This window comes from Thermobia domestica, chromosome 11 (assembly GCF_964235325.1).
Source record: "Thermobia domestica chromosome 11, izTheDome1.hap1.1, whole genome shotgun sequence".
Classification (NCBI taxonomy): Eukaryota; Metazoa; Arthropoda; class Insecta; order Zygentoma; family Lepismatidae; genus Thermobia; species Thermobia domestica.
The window spans coordinates 161,416,759-161,435,196 of NC_137464.1; the positions used below are offsets into that span (position 1 = coordinate 161,416,759).

General features: G+C 33.6%; 1 protein-coding gene across 4 annotated transcripts in view; it reads left to right on the forward strand.

Moving 5' to 3' along the window:
• Positions 1–18,438, forward strand: part of LOC145664533 (uncharacterized) — a 100,574-nt gene that overhangs the window by 75,557 nt on the left and 6,579 nt on the right. For all 4 annotated transcript variants that reach the window (XM_081731290.1, XM_081731286.1, XM_081731289.1 and 1 more), the window contains exon 2: positions 16,709–16,957. The gene's annotated coding sequence lies outside the window, so the exon portion shown is untranslated. The remainder of the gene's footprint in view (positions 1–16,708; positions 16,958–18,438) is intronic.

The window sequence follows — 18,438 nt, forward strand, 5'->3', positions numbered from 1 at the left end:
CCCCCAAAATACACAGGATTGGACATAGTCCTGTGAAAAAATCCGTCTGGGACAAATTCCCCCGAAAAAGTAACTTCTAGTTAGTAATATTATTATTATGAATAATAATAATAATATAGTATTCTATCATATAAGTTGACATCTCTACAGCAAGTATCATCAGCTCCTCTATCATCCCAGTAAAATATTTTTCTTATTATCTATGTGTACTTTTTTTACTCCAACAAAATGATTAGCACACCGAAAAATTCGTAAAAAATGCTGACCTAGCATTCACAGCAAATCAAGCGAATACTCAAGCTTGCTTTTCAAACTTTTCTAATATAAAGTGCCATCATGGCACAAAATGATATACAAAATGATCCAACACATAAAAGTGTTATAGTGTGATAGTGAATAAAGGTGGAAATATACATCTAATTTAAAAACCAAAGGTACACCAATGAAATAATATAAAAATCAACATACATATATTCAGTATACTGCAACCAATCATTACATAAATTATAATTGGGTCGTCCATTAAGTTTCAGTTTGCTCCACTGAGCTCTATTAACGATTTCTTCCAATTTGACTGACACTTCCAGAAAAGTTTTATAGAAACACTTCACGCGCTTGATATCTTCCACACAATCTTTTCAAACATCTCTGGTACCTTCCTGATTGACACAAATGAAATGGCACCCTTATATTTCCGTTCCATCTCCAAATACTTTTTTCACAGCTATTGTAGCTGGTATATCAAAATCTTCTATCACTCTCTTCGGTGCAAGATGTTTTTCGAAGAACAATAATTGTATAATTCTTGAAACAGCTCGATGTGAGTATCGCGATTCTTCCAATCAGGCAAGGCATATACAAGTGCAATTGACTTTCCACACACGTCCACATGTATAGTATGAAGTTGACGGAAATCTCTGGGAGCAACTTCAAATGCCCCTTCCACATACCATCTATCTTGTTCCTGCAGTAGCTCAGAAACATATCTTGTGCATGTATAATTTTTAAAAGAAATAACTTTTTTCAAATGCTATTTTCACGCAAAAAAGAAAGAAGAAATATACTGTAGCAAACTAAAGATTACACAATTACAGTATTAAGACTTTTTTTTTTTTGTTTAGACGTACACATGTACACATTCCATTTTGAAAAGTAGTTCAAAAAAATGCTATCGAAATTTTGCTCACAACTCTCGAAACTTATCTAGGAATAAACTTTGAAAATTTGACAAAAGTTCTGGGTATACTTCATGAGTGAATCAAGAAAGAATACACATATAGATTAAAAAGATTTTTTTTTTTTTAAATGCAGTTAATAAGATTATACTTAAATGTAAAAGATTCTATAAAATAGATTTAAACAAATCTTCAGTCAGGTCAATAGATTTCCTAAATTCTCATTGTACCACCTTTTATATAAATATAAAAATATAAAAAATAAATACAATAGGGCTATGTATTAGTGGTGTTGTTCAGTATTATGTGTGATCTAAATGTAAAGTTGACTTGTAATAGGTTTTAATTTGTACTATTTTGAGCAATATTCGTTGTTATAAACCATACACTTCATTTTAAATTGAAATATAATAAAATACATATAGTTCTCTTGGCAAGATATGTTACTGTAGAAGTAGTTTTTCTTTTACCAGTTTAGAAATTTACTAATAAATACCTCATATATAGATAGAATGGGGAAGTTACAAGGTCATTAGCATGCTATTACATGGGGTCAGGAAAGTTGTCTATTCATGTTTGGGAAAAAAAATTATAATAAAGTGACATTCGCTTTCGTATACATTAAAATTATCTTTATTCAATAGAGACAGTTCGCTTCTAATTGCTTACAACTATCTATACTTGACGGGGGGGAAAAGCTAATGTAATAAAACAATGGATTTGTTTTCGCTGTTTTTATTTTTTCTGGTTTCAGCAAAGAAAACGTACTCCAACGCCTCCTCACTGAAATGTCATAAATATGTCATTGTTGAAAAGGGTCCTCTTACAGCTGTGGACAATGTTCAAACTTCGAAGTAACCCTAAGTTACTCGCCGCAACTTGTTAGAAGAGAGAACGCAGTGTCGTCAATGCGCTGTTGCAAATTTTCACATGAAAAAAGGGGGGAATAAATGATTAATTGAAGGCTTTCTAGTAAAATTATAAGCTCATATAATGAATCCGTTATTATCGCCTTATTTCTTGCAAATTTTTGTAAGGATTTGTTCATTGCTTGCTGAGAAAAACTCAAAAAAAGTTCCAATGTTATTAGATAGGGGAAAACTCGACTCAGCAAAGAGGTACCAACCACCTTAATAATAATAATAATAATAATAATAATAATAAAATACATGAGTGTTACCCTTCTACTGTGACAAATTTGAAAGTTTGTGTTTTCACTCGATTGAATTTTCACAATCGTAACTAATGAATAGCCACATTTCTCAACCAGAAATGAATTATTCCCCATAAAACTACACTCATAGTAGTGTAAATACAGTTTCAAGAATAGGCACTAATGTAATAAGGATGCTTTTTCCCAGAGATATTTGTCTACATAGGTACAAATAAACAACATATAAATGAACTTACCTCAATCTTCGGACCATCCGTCAGATGGTTATGCCTACTTGATTTTAAAACCTTAGTCACCGCATTGTCCGATGTTACTGCTTGTAAACAATTTTCCAGTTTCTTCCGGATACAAGTCCAGCAAATACTATCGTATATATATATATATATATATATATATATATATATATATATATATGTGTGTGTGTAATTGATTTAGTATATATAAACCATTGAACGGCTTAAGCAACTAAGAAATGCTTCATTAAAAGGTACTTTTCCGTTGGGAATTTGTATGTGAGAATTTGTTCTTGGTGCATTTTTTCACGGAAGATTGTCCTGCCCGGTGACTTTTGGGGGGTTTTCGTCCAGGGGAATTTATCCGAATACCGTATGTGGCATAGTTTTGTTTCTCTTCAGCTCATATATATATAGAGAGAGAGAGATAGAGAGCGGATATGGACAAATCAGTAATAAGGTATAGGAATAGTAAATTTTATTTGGTGAAGATTTAGTATAGAGCTGCCGATACAAAATTAATATAGCCCTATATATATATTAATATTATACTTTTAATTAGTATTTTTTAATATCTCCATGGTTTGAAAGAGAAGTGGGTGTACTGGTAAAAGAAAAAACGAAAGAATGTTTAGGTAACAGATAAATCGCTTACGATTGATTTAAAGGTACAAAATATTGTTAGTATTGAGAATATGATCAGCTTTTTAGCTGTGTGTGGGAGTTCAAAGTTGTTTAGTGCCCGTGACTTGTTTTACCATTTCTTATCTTCTACATACAGATCAACAATAGCGGCGTATAAAAGTAATGACTATACATATATTTTGTTTTGTGTAAATCAACTCCCAATTGGATGATTTAATTGTTGACCTCACTTTTCATTATATCCTGGAAGAGCGAATTTTTTTTATGCCACGGACGGATGGTACCCTGCTTGAGCAATAGAATAGAATAGAATAGAATATTTTATTGTCATTGAGCTTTACAAGCAATAGACAACGTCCGAATGAAATATACATAGCTATAGATACAGATATATATATAAAATAATCATTACATACAGACAATCAGTTATTGGTTAATATTATTATGAACAATCTAATAATATTTGAAATAAAGTGATATTGCAAACTTTGGACACAATGTCTTGACATTCAATAAACTCTTGAATCGAGTAAAATGGATTCGTTATTAACCAGTCACATAACTTTTTCTTAAAAACCTTAAATGGCAGCTGTTGTATGGAGGATGTTAGTTTATTAAATAGCTTTGGTCCTATAACTAAATAACTATTTTTGATCTTCGATAATCTAGTGAAGGGTATATCAATTTTCTTACACAATCTAGTATTATATGTATGTACTTCATCTCTGAGTGTCATATTTGCCAGGTTTTGCTTAGTGTAAAGTAGCACTTGATAAATGTATACATTAACTACTGTCATTATCTTAAGCCTGATAAATAGTGGTTTGCAGTGTTCTTTATCATGTGTTCCAACAATAATCCTGATGGCTTTCTTTTGCAAAACTAGAACATCATGTGCTTGGCTACTGTTACCCCAAAGCAAAATCCCATATCCAATTATGCTGTGGAAAAATGCAAAATATGAATTCCTCAGATACTCATAAGGAACTGTATCTTTCAATTTTCTTAACAGAAAGAGCACTCGGGAGAGCTTTGTACATACATATTTGACATGTTGTTCCCAGGTTAGTTGGCTGTCTATACGTATACCAAGAAATTTAACCTCAGATACATCATAATTTCCTCTATCATTGCAGTGATTGAGACTAAAGGTTACTTTTTTTGTTTTATCTTGATTTAGCACAAAACCATTTCTTTTAAACCAGGTCGCTGCCTCTCTTAATGCAGCTTGAGCTTCTATATACACTTCTTCAGAGCTTGTATTTATGTTAAGTAGCGTAGTGTCATCCGCGTATAGAATTGATGTGGTAGTATTTAGAGGCAAATCATTTATCATTATTAAAATTAGTACCGGACCCAGAACAGAACCCTGCGGTACCCCATATTTCACTTCTAAGATGTTTGAATGCATGTTGTTAACACTGACTATCTGTTTACGTTCCTTTAAATAGGATTTTACAAAGTTTAAACTGCTACTGTGGAATCCGTAATACGCTAACTTATCACATAGAATTTTATGATCTACACAATCAAATGCTTTACTTAAATCGCAGAATGTAGCTAGAGCAAAACCCTTATTTTCAAAAACTTCATATATTTTTTTCGTTAGTGATTCTACTGCATCAATTGTGGATTTCCCAGATCTGAATCCAAATTGAGTTTCTAGAATTATGTTTTGCTCAGTCATGTATTTATATAGCTGATCTTTAACAATAGTTTCCATAATTTTAGAAAAAAACTGGAATAAGGGATATTGGACGGTAATTAGATGAACACGATCGATCTCCCGTTTTGTATATAGGAATAACTTTTGCTATTTTAAGTGCTTTAGGAAAAATACCTTGAGAGAAACATTTATTGAAGCATATTGCAAGGGGTTGCGCAATTTGATTAATGATAGCTTTTATAAGGTTGTTCGATATGTCAAGTATATCCTTACTGTCCGAAGTTTTCATTTTTTTAACTACTTTTATGACATCATCAGGGCTAACATGGTTAATAACAAAAGAATTATTAAATGGACTATGTTGACTTAAATACTGATACATATTTACATTAGTATCTGCATTGTTTTTCTTGATTTCCTCTACGGAAGTAACAAAATACGTGTTAAGAGTATCAGGCGACAGCGTAACATTATTGTTGTTATTATTATTACTATTGCTTACCTTGTTGAATATCTTCCATGCAGTTTTGCATTTATTTGATGCTCATTCAATGCAATTTTCATTGTATGTTGCTTTCGCTACCTTTATTGCAGATTTATATTTACTCCTTTGAGACTTATAAATATCACTGGATTCACTAGTCATTTTTTTCTTATATATATTATAATACTGCATTACTTTAGCTTTCATGGCAGAGAGTTCTGGGGTATACCACGTTCTTTTACCTAACTTTGTTTTCTTTGATGAATTATATCGGACCACCCTTTTAGGCACACACATATCAAAAATATTTAGAAACTTTGTTAAAAAAAGATCAAATGTATCGCTGGCATTTAAATTATCATACTTAATGTTTACTTCTCAGTTTATACACAATAATTGTTGAATGAAACTTTGCAAATTAGTTTCTGTGATGGGCCTAGTTGCTATAAGTTCGGTGGTGGGAAAACTAAAGTTGCAGGATTCTACTTTTGTTGTACTTAGATTGACTAGCAGGGCATCATGATCTGAGAAAGGAAGTTGACATATATTACTGGTTAAATATTCCGTTTTTACATTGGTAAATGCATTATCTAAGCACGCTTTGCCTCTAGTCGGTTTACGATTAACCACTTGAAGATTATGTTGTCTGAGTAGATTAAGTAACTCATGGACAGTTCGTTTGTCAGTAGTCACATCAAAATGTGCATTTACATCGCCCCCTATTACTATCTCATAATTATGCCAGTTGCTGAGAAAGACCAATAACTTCTCCAATTTTTATAAAAAAATACTTGGATTACTATCAGGAGTTCTATAAACAGATACAATTATTAACTTTTACTGATCCAGAAAAAATGCAGTTGATTCAAATTCACGTTCAGTATTAAGAAAAGTTATATCTAATTGACGATATTCTATTTGGCTATTAACATAGATAGCGACTCCACCATGTATGTATATATTCCTACTGTAACCATTTGCCATAGAAAAACCATCTATATTGTTGTATTGGAGTTCACTGTCTGCACTTCAATGTTCACTCACACAGAAAATATGTAAATCATTTTCGTAGGCAAAATCTGAAATAAGGAATGATTTGTCCTTCAACCTTTGTACATTAAGAAAGCATAGTTTAAGAGCATTGCTGGTCACTGAGTGTGTATCGTCAGCTTTATTAGATAGTTGGGCTAAGTGGACAGCATTGACTGAAATCGATTCTACTCCCTGACTCATATTACCTTGTACATTTGATCGTTTATTAACAGTTACATTTCTACTTATATCATTAATTTTAAGCGACTTTGTTAGGTTTGAAGTTTTCAACCGGCCCCACGGAATTTTAAATTCATTCATGGAGTCGGGTGATTTGGGTTTTCCTGTACAGACCAAGGCATCGCTATTGCCTTTTTACTTTCTAATGTAGTGTCTATGCTCTTATCAATTATTTCACAGATCTTTATACTTAATAGATCCTTCCCTGCTTGATTCAGATGCATACCGTGTTGAGTATACATTTCCCTACCTAACTTACTGATATCCACCATATCAACATTCGTGAATTGATTACATACTGCTTTTAGTTTTAAGTTAGTGGCTTGTACAATCCGCGGCAAAAAACCTGCAACATGAGAATGTAAGTTTATTGTGATACTACGCCTAACAGCACAGGGAATCAACATAACGTCTAAGTGGCATGAATCACGCCAGGATAAACCTCGGCGTCCTCCCGTGAACACTTATTTTGGAGCAAAAGACTTCGTCATTTCACAATAAACTTACATGATTATGTTGCAGGTTTTTTGCCGCTGATTGTACAGCTTTATTAACACATGACTCTTTAATAAGGTCGTACCGGTAAGGAATGTTTACTACTATTGACTTATATTTATTCAAAACAGCTAGTTTATTTCTAATCCTACTCACAGCCTCACAACCTTCATTGCTAGCCACATCATTTGTTCCACTTAATATTACTACACAATTACCTTCTTTATTTACATTGTTCGGATTGATGCCAGATAACACATCAACACTTTTCGCTCCAGGCCTGATGTTCCCTTGTACTGCCAACTTGTGTTTAGAATTATCGCTCACTTTCATAGACAGTCCTCGACCATGACTACACTTGCGACTCTGTCTGGAGCTTTCTTCTTGTACCAATCTTATTGATTGAAGCTTTGCGCACTTGAGATTGCTTTATAGTTTGTCCTTTGTTTATGGGCATTCTTACACTTGTCTTCTTTTGTGAGTTCCCTGCCTGATTTACATTTGACCTCATATCCACTTCACTTTCGACGTTTTCTAGCACACTATATCTGTTTACACATACAACTGAACTACTTGACACCACATCAGAATATTTTCTAGGTCTACTGTAACTTACTTTCTGCCACTGGTTGGAGTTCCTTTGAGTTTCAACATCTGATTCTACTGTCTTTATTTTTTGTTGCAAAGCCTCGTTTTCTGATTTTAGGGACTTTATGTCATCCTGTAATAAGTTTATTATTTGTACCAAGCTATCAACATCTACATTGCCGTCACAATGGTTCAGTTTTACAATACTTGAACTCATGTTTTGTCCTTGCACTTGCATTTGCACTTCATCACTTTTAATCACACTTCCTTCCTGTTGTTCCTTGATGTCATGAATCTTACTTTTTAATGTATTCACATCACTAAGCAAAATATGTACCATTTCTTTCAAAGACGAAACCTCATGTTCTATCCGAACGCAACTAAAACACTTTTCCTTTACTGTCTCATTTTCCACTCGATCGTCATTTGTTTGCGAAGCACATGAATTCGTCTGAACGTTTTTCGATCTTGATCGTGTTACTATTGTATTTTTGTTTTGAATCTTTATATTGCATGCTTCACAAACATTTAATGTAGTAGATTCAATGTTGTATTTACATTTTTTACACAGTTCCACGCTAATACCTTGCTTTTCTTCAGGAGCTACGGGTCGACCAACTACACTTGCCGCCATCGGATTACTGTATGAGTAGAGTAGAGTAGAATAGAATTAGAGTAGAATTAAGCTTTAATCTTTGTGGCAAACGCTATATGCAACCAATATGACTTAAAAATTATTTAGAAAGTGCATACGAATCGAAGGTAGGAAAGTGTTGTAGAATGTTACGACACTCAGGAGAGCATTAGTTGCAACGGATGTGACTAAAAGCTACTTTAGAAAGAGGATATAAGACTTTAGAAGGTTTACATTATGTATCTTTGCTTCCTCCACAGTAGTTTGCAATTACATACCGATAACATTAACTATAACTTCGAGGTATGAACTTTGTGCAGAAGTAAGTTCTTCAGATGTTGCTCTTTCTTTTTGAATCGCTAGTTACAACCGTAAATTTTTCACATAATGTTTCTTATATTTTTATAGCACAAATGCATTTATTTATTTCAAGAGAAAAATGTACATACCAATCAAAATATACGTGTAAAATATATAGTGATGAAGATTGGAAAGTTTACTGATAATACTTTCTGCCACTATCAACGATTGATGTGTAAAGAACAAATTTTTTTTCAGCTACGTAAATTTAAGTTATATAACTAGGTAGTGGTAGAAGAAGCGTTATCTCTGTTAGCCTTGGTGCATTATCATGGGATATTAAAGTCAAATAAATAAATAAACCAATAAATACATAGACGAATTAATAAGGGAATCATTTTGTGCGTAACTTCGATATAATTATCTACTTCAAGAACTCGGAATTCTCTCTAGAAATTACAATACATTCATCGTAATGTGAAACTTCAAGGTAGCCTTTATCCTTTAATTTGTATATCAGTTTTCTCATAAAACAGTAAGTACGTTTTATTTTATAAATATATATAGAAGTATTAAATTTAGCGACTTACAGATTTACAGAAGTACATTACAAGTTAGGTGATTGATTAAATTTTTCACTTAATGACATACATTAGTTGTGTTATGTAATTCCGTTTAATTTGGCAACGTAGTAATCATTCGGGAGGAAAAACATTATTGACTACTTTAGAACCTCGTAAACAGCAGGATGCAACTTCCATGCAAGAAACACATGTTGATGAAGCAACGAGAATGACTCCTCTCTTCATCCGTCTGACTCTTGCAACATACCTTCTGAACAGAAAAATTTTTTCCCCACAATGATTGATTTTACTCGAATTGACGTTTCTGGGGTCTGGAAATGGAATGCAAGAAATATTTTGTAAAAATACTTAAATATGCAGAGTAATATTGAATTGGTTATGTCTGTTGTGAGTTGGTTGAATATTTTAGTAGGTTGGTGAGCATGGAATATTCGTTAAATATTTGGTAAAGAACTAACCTCAGAATTCGACACACGAGGTTATGCATCTAGTGTCATATGTAGTGATGAGCAAATGCAAGACCAAAACCAAGACCCGGGTGGTCTTGGTCCTTGTCTTGCACACCCAGTATTGGTCTTGGTCTTGGTCTTGCTTGCAAGAGTCTTGCAAGTCTTGCTCTTAAGAAATCTTACGCTTTTCATAGGTAAATTTTACTCTGGATATAAGGGATAATAAATAGTACAATGCGCCAATAGTAACGGAAATACAGTGTATGTTTCTAACTGTAATACTGTATAGTTTACCTTCGTGTACGTACGATGATAGTGTATAACATAGGCGATCACCTTTATTTTTTTTCAATGGGTGCCCACACTTCACTACTTATAAGATAAATCACAACGTTTCGTAATCTTTTTATATTTTTAACGGATCAATATTCCACTGAGTCAGAAACTGGGGAGGCTACCCGCGAGACACATGAAAGACACTCAAGACGGCAGAGATTACTGATATACCAAGATTTGCAAAATTATTTCTACATTCTAAAGGCGTCAATTTTTTTTTTTCAACCACGATTAGCTAATCTTTGTATTGAACAAACTTCCAATTAAACATTGAGATTTTGTTTTACTGATTCCAATATGCAGTCTATAGGGCAGAAACAAGTACATTACGCAAAAGCGATGCAAAAATTGAAGACTATAGAAACGCGGGTATGGAGAAGAAAGGAGAGAATTAGCTGGGTCGAACGGAAAATGAATAAGAAAGTGTTAGAAAGAGTAGCAGTAGGGAAAAAGAGAATAATTTTAGATGTAATTAAAAGAAGATAGAGGAACTGGTTGGGATATTGGCTGAGAAGGAAACGTATCATGAGAGACGTGCTAGAAGGTATGGTAGAATGAAAGAGAGGGAGGGGGCGAAGGAGACTCTAGTTGAAGGAAGGTATTAAAAACAAAGATTGCTGCGTCAAAACGAAGAGACTAACTGAGGACCATCGTATATCGAAGCTTCTCAGTTACAGCAAGTGGTCTGCCAATAATGGCGAAATAGCTGTCATGATGGTGATATGTTTAGCAATATTGGCCGAAAAAGGAGAAACATTTAAAATAATAATGATTATAATCACGACTCTTAATGTTTTAGAGTAATTTGAATGAAAAATGAAAACGACTCAATTGTCCATGTTTTTTGTGTATACTCAACTTATGTAAATACTTTTGACCTACTGTATATTAGAAATACAAAATAACGGCATCAAACTCCAAGTTATTTGAAAGATCTGTACAAAATCACTCTCATTTTTGAATATGGATTATTCATTTTTGAATAATGTTATATCACTCAATCCTCGATATGATGTATACCTAAGGAGGCTAAATGTTATATTGATAAAAAATTATTGAACGTATAAGCATCCACTCATGAAATCAAACTTGCAGTCAGATGCACTAAGTTTTTGTCTGTCATAAAAGTGTTAGTTCGATATATTAATTTTATGAGCACACATTAAGTTTCCAATGGATGCTTGAGCCTCGGAGTCAAGGTCATACCCATGTAATAGGCACTATGTTGTATGGAATTACTGATGTTAAATACTACATTTCTCTTTAGTTTTGAAAGAAGAACACCACTAATATGTTTACGTTTAACGTCCACGATTATGCACCAAGGCTAAGGGAGACGTTAATGAGAAATGACTGAAATGGTGGAATGAAGAAAGTAGGAGGAAACGGGAAAACCCCGAGAAAACCCACGTACACGTGTTTCTCCACCAACGAAGCTAACATGGCGCAAGCTAGTATCGGACCAGAGATCGTATGAACCCGAAGTTAACGTTTTAACACTTAGCCGGTACTTGTGCAAGACTCTTGGTCTTGGTTCTGCATCCCTTGGTCTTGATCTTGGTCTTGCATGCAAGAGTCTTGCAAAAACTGCAAGACCAAGACTATTGCTTTCATCACTAGTCATATGTAGTGTTGTAAAAAAACGGTTTTTTTTCTGTGAAGTTTTTTTTCAATAAAAAACATCGTTCTTTTTCATGTTTTTTTTTCAAATGTCTGTTTTTTTCTGGCAACTATTATTTATTGATTTATGTTGCAGATTATTGAAATAATCAACAGAACTTGAGTCGAAGCCCTCATAATTTACAAATCGCTTGTTTCTTTGTACCTATACGAGCAAAATTGTGTGATTATTCCTTTCGGCCCCAGGTCATTTTTGGCGTTTTCCTACATTTCCAGTTAGTGACTTATTGCTCAAAAACTATTCATTCGATTGATATGGTTAAGGCCTTGTTTTTTAGAAAATGGATGTGGCTATTTTTTGGTGTACGTTGCATTACAGTGTTGTCAACAGGTGGGAAATGATTGAGAGAAATGTAGGAATGAAAATTTACAAAAAATTCCCTAACCGAATTTCAAAATTTTTTGTATCTAGCACCACTGCTGTTATATGGGTCCAAGTCACTCAAACGAATCTTTGGTGTGTTGACAAGGTACAGTGAAATCCTGAAGTCGCTGGCTTCCATTCAAAGAGGGAAAGAAAAAATTCTGTCATACACATGAAATTTTGACACTTTTTACGCCTCAGAAGCAAAAATCAAATATTCCGGGGTACAGCTTCTCTAATTATTCTATTGAAACTTTTTATGGTGCGTTCTGTAGGGCAAAGAGGAAGCTTTCAGGTAGTGGTACGTTTGTTTCAATGTAGCCAGTAAGAGGGTAATAATAGAGGAGAAAAGGGAAATTTTCCGAATTTTTAACCTAATTGCGGGAATTAATTGTTTTGGCTGGAAACGCTGCCATCAGACAGACGAAAACTATCTGAAAATAAACCGTAGTACTCCAAGAATATATCCTATAAGTATCATGGCGATATATAACAAAATAAGCATGAAATTAAAAAAAAAAACTCATTCTATCCAGAAATTCACCATTTTCTTACCATTTCCAGAACATGGTTTATTATAAACCTCAACTGTACTTCCCCTAATTATTCTAGTGAGACTTTTTATGGTGCGCTGTGTAGACTAAGGATGAGGCTGTTAGACACTGTACATTTGTTCGAATGTAGCCAACAAGAAAGAAATAATAGAAATAAAAAAGGGAATTTTTTCCCAAAATTTGCCCCTAAAATCTGGAATTAAAATTTTCTGTAGCTGGCAACACTACTATCAGACACACACAAACTATCTTAAAATAAGCTTTGGTATCCATCTAATATATCCTACAAGCATTGTGACGATATCTAATAAAGTAAGCATGTTAATTAAAAATATCTCATTCTACCTTTAAAAAAATCACAGTTATCTTTCCAATTTGAGAACAAGGTCCACTGTAAACCTCAACTGTACTTCCCCTAATTATCCTATTAAAACTTTCTATAGTGAGTTGTGTAGAGCAAAGACGAGACTTCCAGATACTGGTACATTTGTTCCGATATAGCCAACAAGTGGGAAATAATATAGACAAAACATATAATTTTTCCAAAATTTCCCCCTAAAATCTGGAATTAAAATTTTCTGTAGCTTGTAACACTGCTACCAGACAGACGCAAACTATCTTAAATTAAACTTTGGTACACCACTAATATATCCTACAAGTATTATGGCGATATTTAAGGAACAAAGCTTCTAATTACCAAAAATATATTACGGTAAACAGAAAAGTAAGGAAAAACTAGAAAAATCAAGGATTAGAACCTAAATACGAATTGTACGTGCGCCCCCTAATTACCCCATTGTAACGATCTGTACTTTCGTTTGTTAAGTAAGGACAAATGTTCGATTGGCGTAAGTTGACTTGCACTCGGGCGTATAGGTGCGGATTTATAAACAAAAATTTCTAATTTTTTGCCCAAATATAGGAGAATTTTAATTTCCCTAATTGGCAACACTGTGCGCAGGCCCGTCCAATTGATGTCAACAGTTAGGTATCCATCCGAGGTATCTACCTGGCAAGTCTTATGGGTGTTTTTCTACAACGAAGGAAGCTACAAGGAAAAAAAGTAAAGGAAATTCGAAATTAGAAAATTCTCGAATTTTTCATTGGGGTGAAATTTGAAAAGGAAATTCGACACCAGAAGAAAAAGAAATTAATATGATAAACTATAGTCCAACCATGTTTTGCAAGAATGAATTCCCGATATCTTAATTAGTGTCCACACAGGAGCGGATTAAACAAGTGACACACCTGTGTGTGCCACTTTGGCCACCTGGGCCACAGAGTATACATTTGATTACATTTTTTTGACTACTAACTCGTGTTGTTGTTGTAGTTATAGTCTCGACTAATAATACTATCGTTGTAAACAATAACTTTATAAGGAAAATTTTCTCTCATTTTTACATCTTAGTTCCAACACTGTTGGTGAGAAATGCAGGGTGTTTCAAAATAAATTTTGGGGTTTTAACTCTTCGTAGTACTTATTACATTTTTACGTACAATTATAAGCAATGCATCAAGTAAAAGAGCACCTCAAACAATCTTTGCTACAAGTGTTCAATGTGAGATTCATTTGTCACACGGCACACATCTAGTCGAGAGGCGAGAAAGGCCCATAAACTTTCCGCCATATGGCACAAAACACATTCAATTTAGCGGAGTTTCGTTTCAACTGTACCATCTCCTGAGGATTTGCTGACGGCCAGATGCAAACACTATGAGTGTTCACATTAGCTCTTAGGTGAAATGTCGATTTATCACTGAAGACGACACGATCCAGAAAATCTTCATTGTTATGCAGGAATATTTCACTTGCGAAATTGGCACGTAAACCGTAGTCTGTATTCTTTAGACCTGTAGCAATTGCAAACGATAAAGACGTAGTTGCAAACGTCTCCTTAATATTCTTCACACAGACGGTTGCACTGTACAGATTCAGTCTTTATTAAAACACAAAAAGCTTTCTGCTCTCTTAGTCTCCATTTTTGCTACTTGCTCTTTCTAACGGCAGACAGACGAAACAATGCATGCACATGCGTGCGTACACAACTGTTTGAGTTGCTCTTTCATTTGATATAATATTTATAATTGTAAGTTAATTGTAATAAATACTACAAAATTTCAAAACCCTAATATTAATTTTGAAACACCCTGCATTACTTCAAATTGAGTCATCCTATATTCATGTATTTTATATACATGTCATCAGGGCCGGTCCTAGTCAATTTGTCGCCTCGTGCAATGGCATAATTTGCCGCCTCCCCCTTTCTCCAGAAAGAACAAATCTTAAAAGTCATGATTTTAAGTATGCTACTCCAGCATGAACAACAAAGGCGAGGGTAAGTGCAGTCGCACTCAGAAAGGCTTAAATACTTAGTAAAAATGCAATTCCGTTATGTCTGTTTTTCCTTTAAATATTAATCTATTATGTTAGTGAAAGATAAAGCAAACACACCTGCAGAGGAAAGATGGTAATCCTTATTATAGAATTCACTATCGAGCTTCAATCTCAATGTATCAGTTTGCAATTCCAGTGCAACTAGCTCTCTTATCTTTATTTCTTGATTTTTTCTTCTACATCTTCTAACATTAAAAAAAAAAACTTGTTTCTATCTTCAATGATAAGGAACTCGTTTCTGACAAAAACAAGACTAGTTTCATATCAAAACTGTGATAAGTTACTAAATGGAACAGATATTCACTACTATTCGAGAATTGAATTCTTGCATTTGACAACAATCAAGCAATTTGTGCTCGGATTTATTCGACCATTTGCTTTAGCATTGTCCATGTGGCCTTAAACTAATGCAACCTAAACATAATTTATGAATGTAGTATTCAAATAGAAGGTCAGCTTAGTAAATGTAACTACCATCATAATGAAGTATGTTTCCAACAAGAAATATTTAATTTAAATAAAATACTTGTGACAGATTTTGCCGGACCATCCAAGCTTGCCGTTCCACGCAAATGCACGTGTTGCATATATGCAGTGGCGTATTTAGGGGGGCTTCCGGGCTTAAGCCCCCCCGAAATCTTACATACTGTAGTAAAGGATATGAAATATCTTGCAGAATTTTCACATTTTCAGGAAAGACCCCCCCCCCGAAAGTTAGCAAAACCCCTTCCGAAACAAAATCGTAAATACGCCACTGCATATATGGTAGAGCCGGCTGTGCATATCATATATATCTAGTCGACAAATTATTTATATATGACATTTAGAAAAATACTATTAGGCAAATTAGTATTAGTTTTTACCTTTAGACAAGTTATTGAAAATTTATACTGTTTGTGACATTATTTTCGTACTTATTAAAGGCCTGCTTTCACAAAAAAACAAAATTTCATTTCTACTTTTATTTCTTAGTTGATATTGATGAAAACTGCTGAAACCCGAATTGTTAATAGGTATGGTATTCATGTAAATTGTAAAATATTTGTAGCGTATCAGTATCTAGCGTTTAATTTATGTTGCATTTTACGGTGATTACACCAACATAAAAATATTTCATACTTAAATAGACGTAAGATGCATTACAAATGACTATTTGAAAAAAAAACGAAATTTAGAAAAAAAACGAGAGGCAATGTTTTTTTCTAAAAAAAAACGAACATTTCTGAAAAAATACGAACCGTTTTTTTTTCTATTTACAACACTAGTCATATGCTTAGTTATGATTTTTGTTACGTTCGATACGCTTGATGTTTAACCAGTTATTTCCGTGTACTTTCACCCCTAGTATTGAAAGTCTCCCCGGAGGAAGTTTTTAATATCGTAATTTCTTATGGGGATTCTATGTGTTCCTATATGTTCAGTACTAGGAGGACGGTGTTAATACTTTCGTCTTCCTTTGTTAATAGCTTCTAATTTGAGAGTGTTTTAAATGATGTGCCTATCTCTGTCAATAATTAAACTAATAAGCTAGCGAGTCTCCCTATTGATTTATTGTAAGTAGACACTGCATTTATTTCATCATTTACTTTTTCATTTCTAGATTAACGATTAATAATATGTTTGTTTCTCGTATTTTTGCTGTAAATTACAACTTTTTCTTCTTGATAATTTTACTAGAATCAAAATCCAAGATGGTCCATAGCTAAGGAATCAAAGACCTGCACACTAAAATATTCTATTTGCTTAGTAATCTCATCAAGTCTATCAGTATACCAACTTTGGTGAGGATCAGATGAATTCTATGGACGCATGTAATGTGTGCTGTTTTTGTGCTTGAATTTGAGTAGAAAAATCAAACGAAGACACGAGGAAATTTGATTGCAGAAGATGTATGATGTGACTTGCAAAGCATAAGCGCATGGAGAGGTGAGTCAGTCGAAGGCATTGTTACCTACCAAGATTTAAACATTCTTAGCACTTTCCAAGTAATCATAGTATTTGCATGTGTATGTAAGATGTTCTGATTGAACACAGTATTTGAACATATTCTCAGTTTGTTTTAGTATTTATAATCAAGCCACAACGTTGAGATTGAGGATAGTAATATTTAAACTTGATTATTTTTAATTTGTGCAATTATCAGGTTCCAATTGATTGCTTTTGTGTTTCAGCGATCGTAGAGAGGTTAGGTGAGAGCTATTTTAGAATTTCATAATATAATTCGAGTTTTTATCTCGGTAGTTGTAATTTATGAGTGGAACAATACGACGACTTATTTGTCTTGAATGATTCTTTATTGTGTGATTGTCTTTTTGGTTTTATATAATTAATAATTTTAATAGTTTGGCAGAGGAAATAAATTTCTTGTAATAATACTACATATTTCAAAATTATTTTTGTACCTATCGTTTACGTGTAAACGTCGTATACACTAGGTCTTGTTTCGTCTCTAAGTTTATTACTAGTGTTGATGAGACAGCGACCCTAATGTAATAACTAAGACCATAACGCTATCAGGAATTCTAATAATTAATCTAACAACGTAAATACAGTTGCGAGGAAATGAATTACATGACCGAAGCTAGTATTTTCCATTAAGTTTTGAAAGAGGCAGTTGAATATTTTTGTCAGAATTGGACTGGAATTCTATTAATTTATTTAGAGAAATAACGAAATCTTTATTTAGCTAAGCATAGATTTTGAAATTATTGATTTAGTCTGTTTTCTAAATTATCGAAATTTCTCTTTTTACGTTTTTTGATCCTTTTTTTCTCAGTGATTTCTTACTTTTAACTACTGATTTCAGTTATGTTTCTGAGGAAAGGATGCGCACGCTGGAAAGTGTAAGATCTATATCGAAATGCAAATGAATGACATTCAATGGAGAATGGATTAACACTTTCGATAATGGGCTACACTGACTTTGTTTATTCCATCTTGGGGTTTATAGGCCTTTTTAAAATGTTTATGCCACATTCCTAAATAATAATAGACGCACTAAAAACATTGCAAACAAGTTTTTGGACTTTAAATTTTATTATTAATATATAATTTGATGATGTATAAAGGGGTAGTTTGCTGCACTGCAGTTTGAAATATGTACTTTTTGAACAAACGAAAAAGAAAATTACAATAGAAAAATACTACTCCCGCTGCGTGTGAAGTGCGAGGAGTGACAATGGTGTGTAATAAGGAGCAGGAAATCAGCGGCAAGTGACCGCTGTGTTTCGTTATTGTAAAGCGACAATTTTGCATGATGTTTTCCCGAACAAGGTGCACAAAGTTGTCTGTGATGACGGTTGACCTCCCACTGCGCTCCTCATCATTCACATTTTAGCATCCTGCTGCAAATCGTCTACACCAGCAACGCACCATCTACTTGCTCATGACATTAGATCCATAAAGCT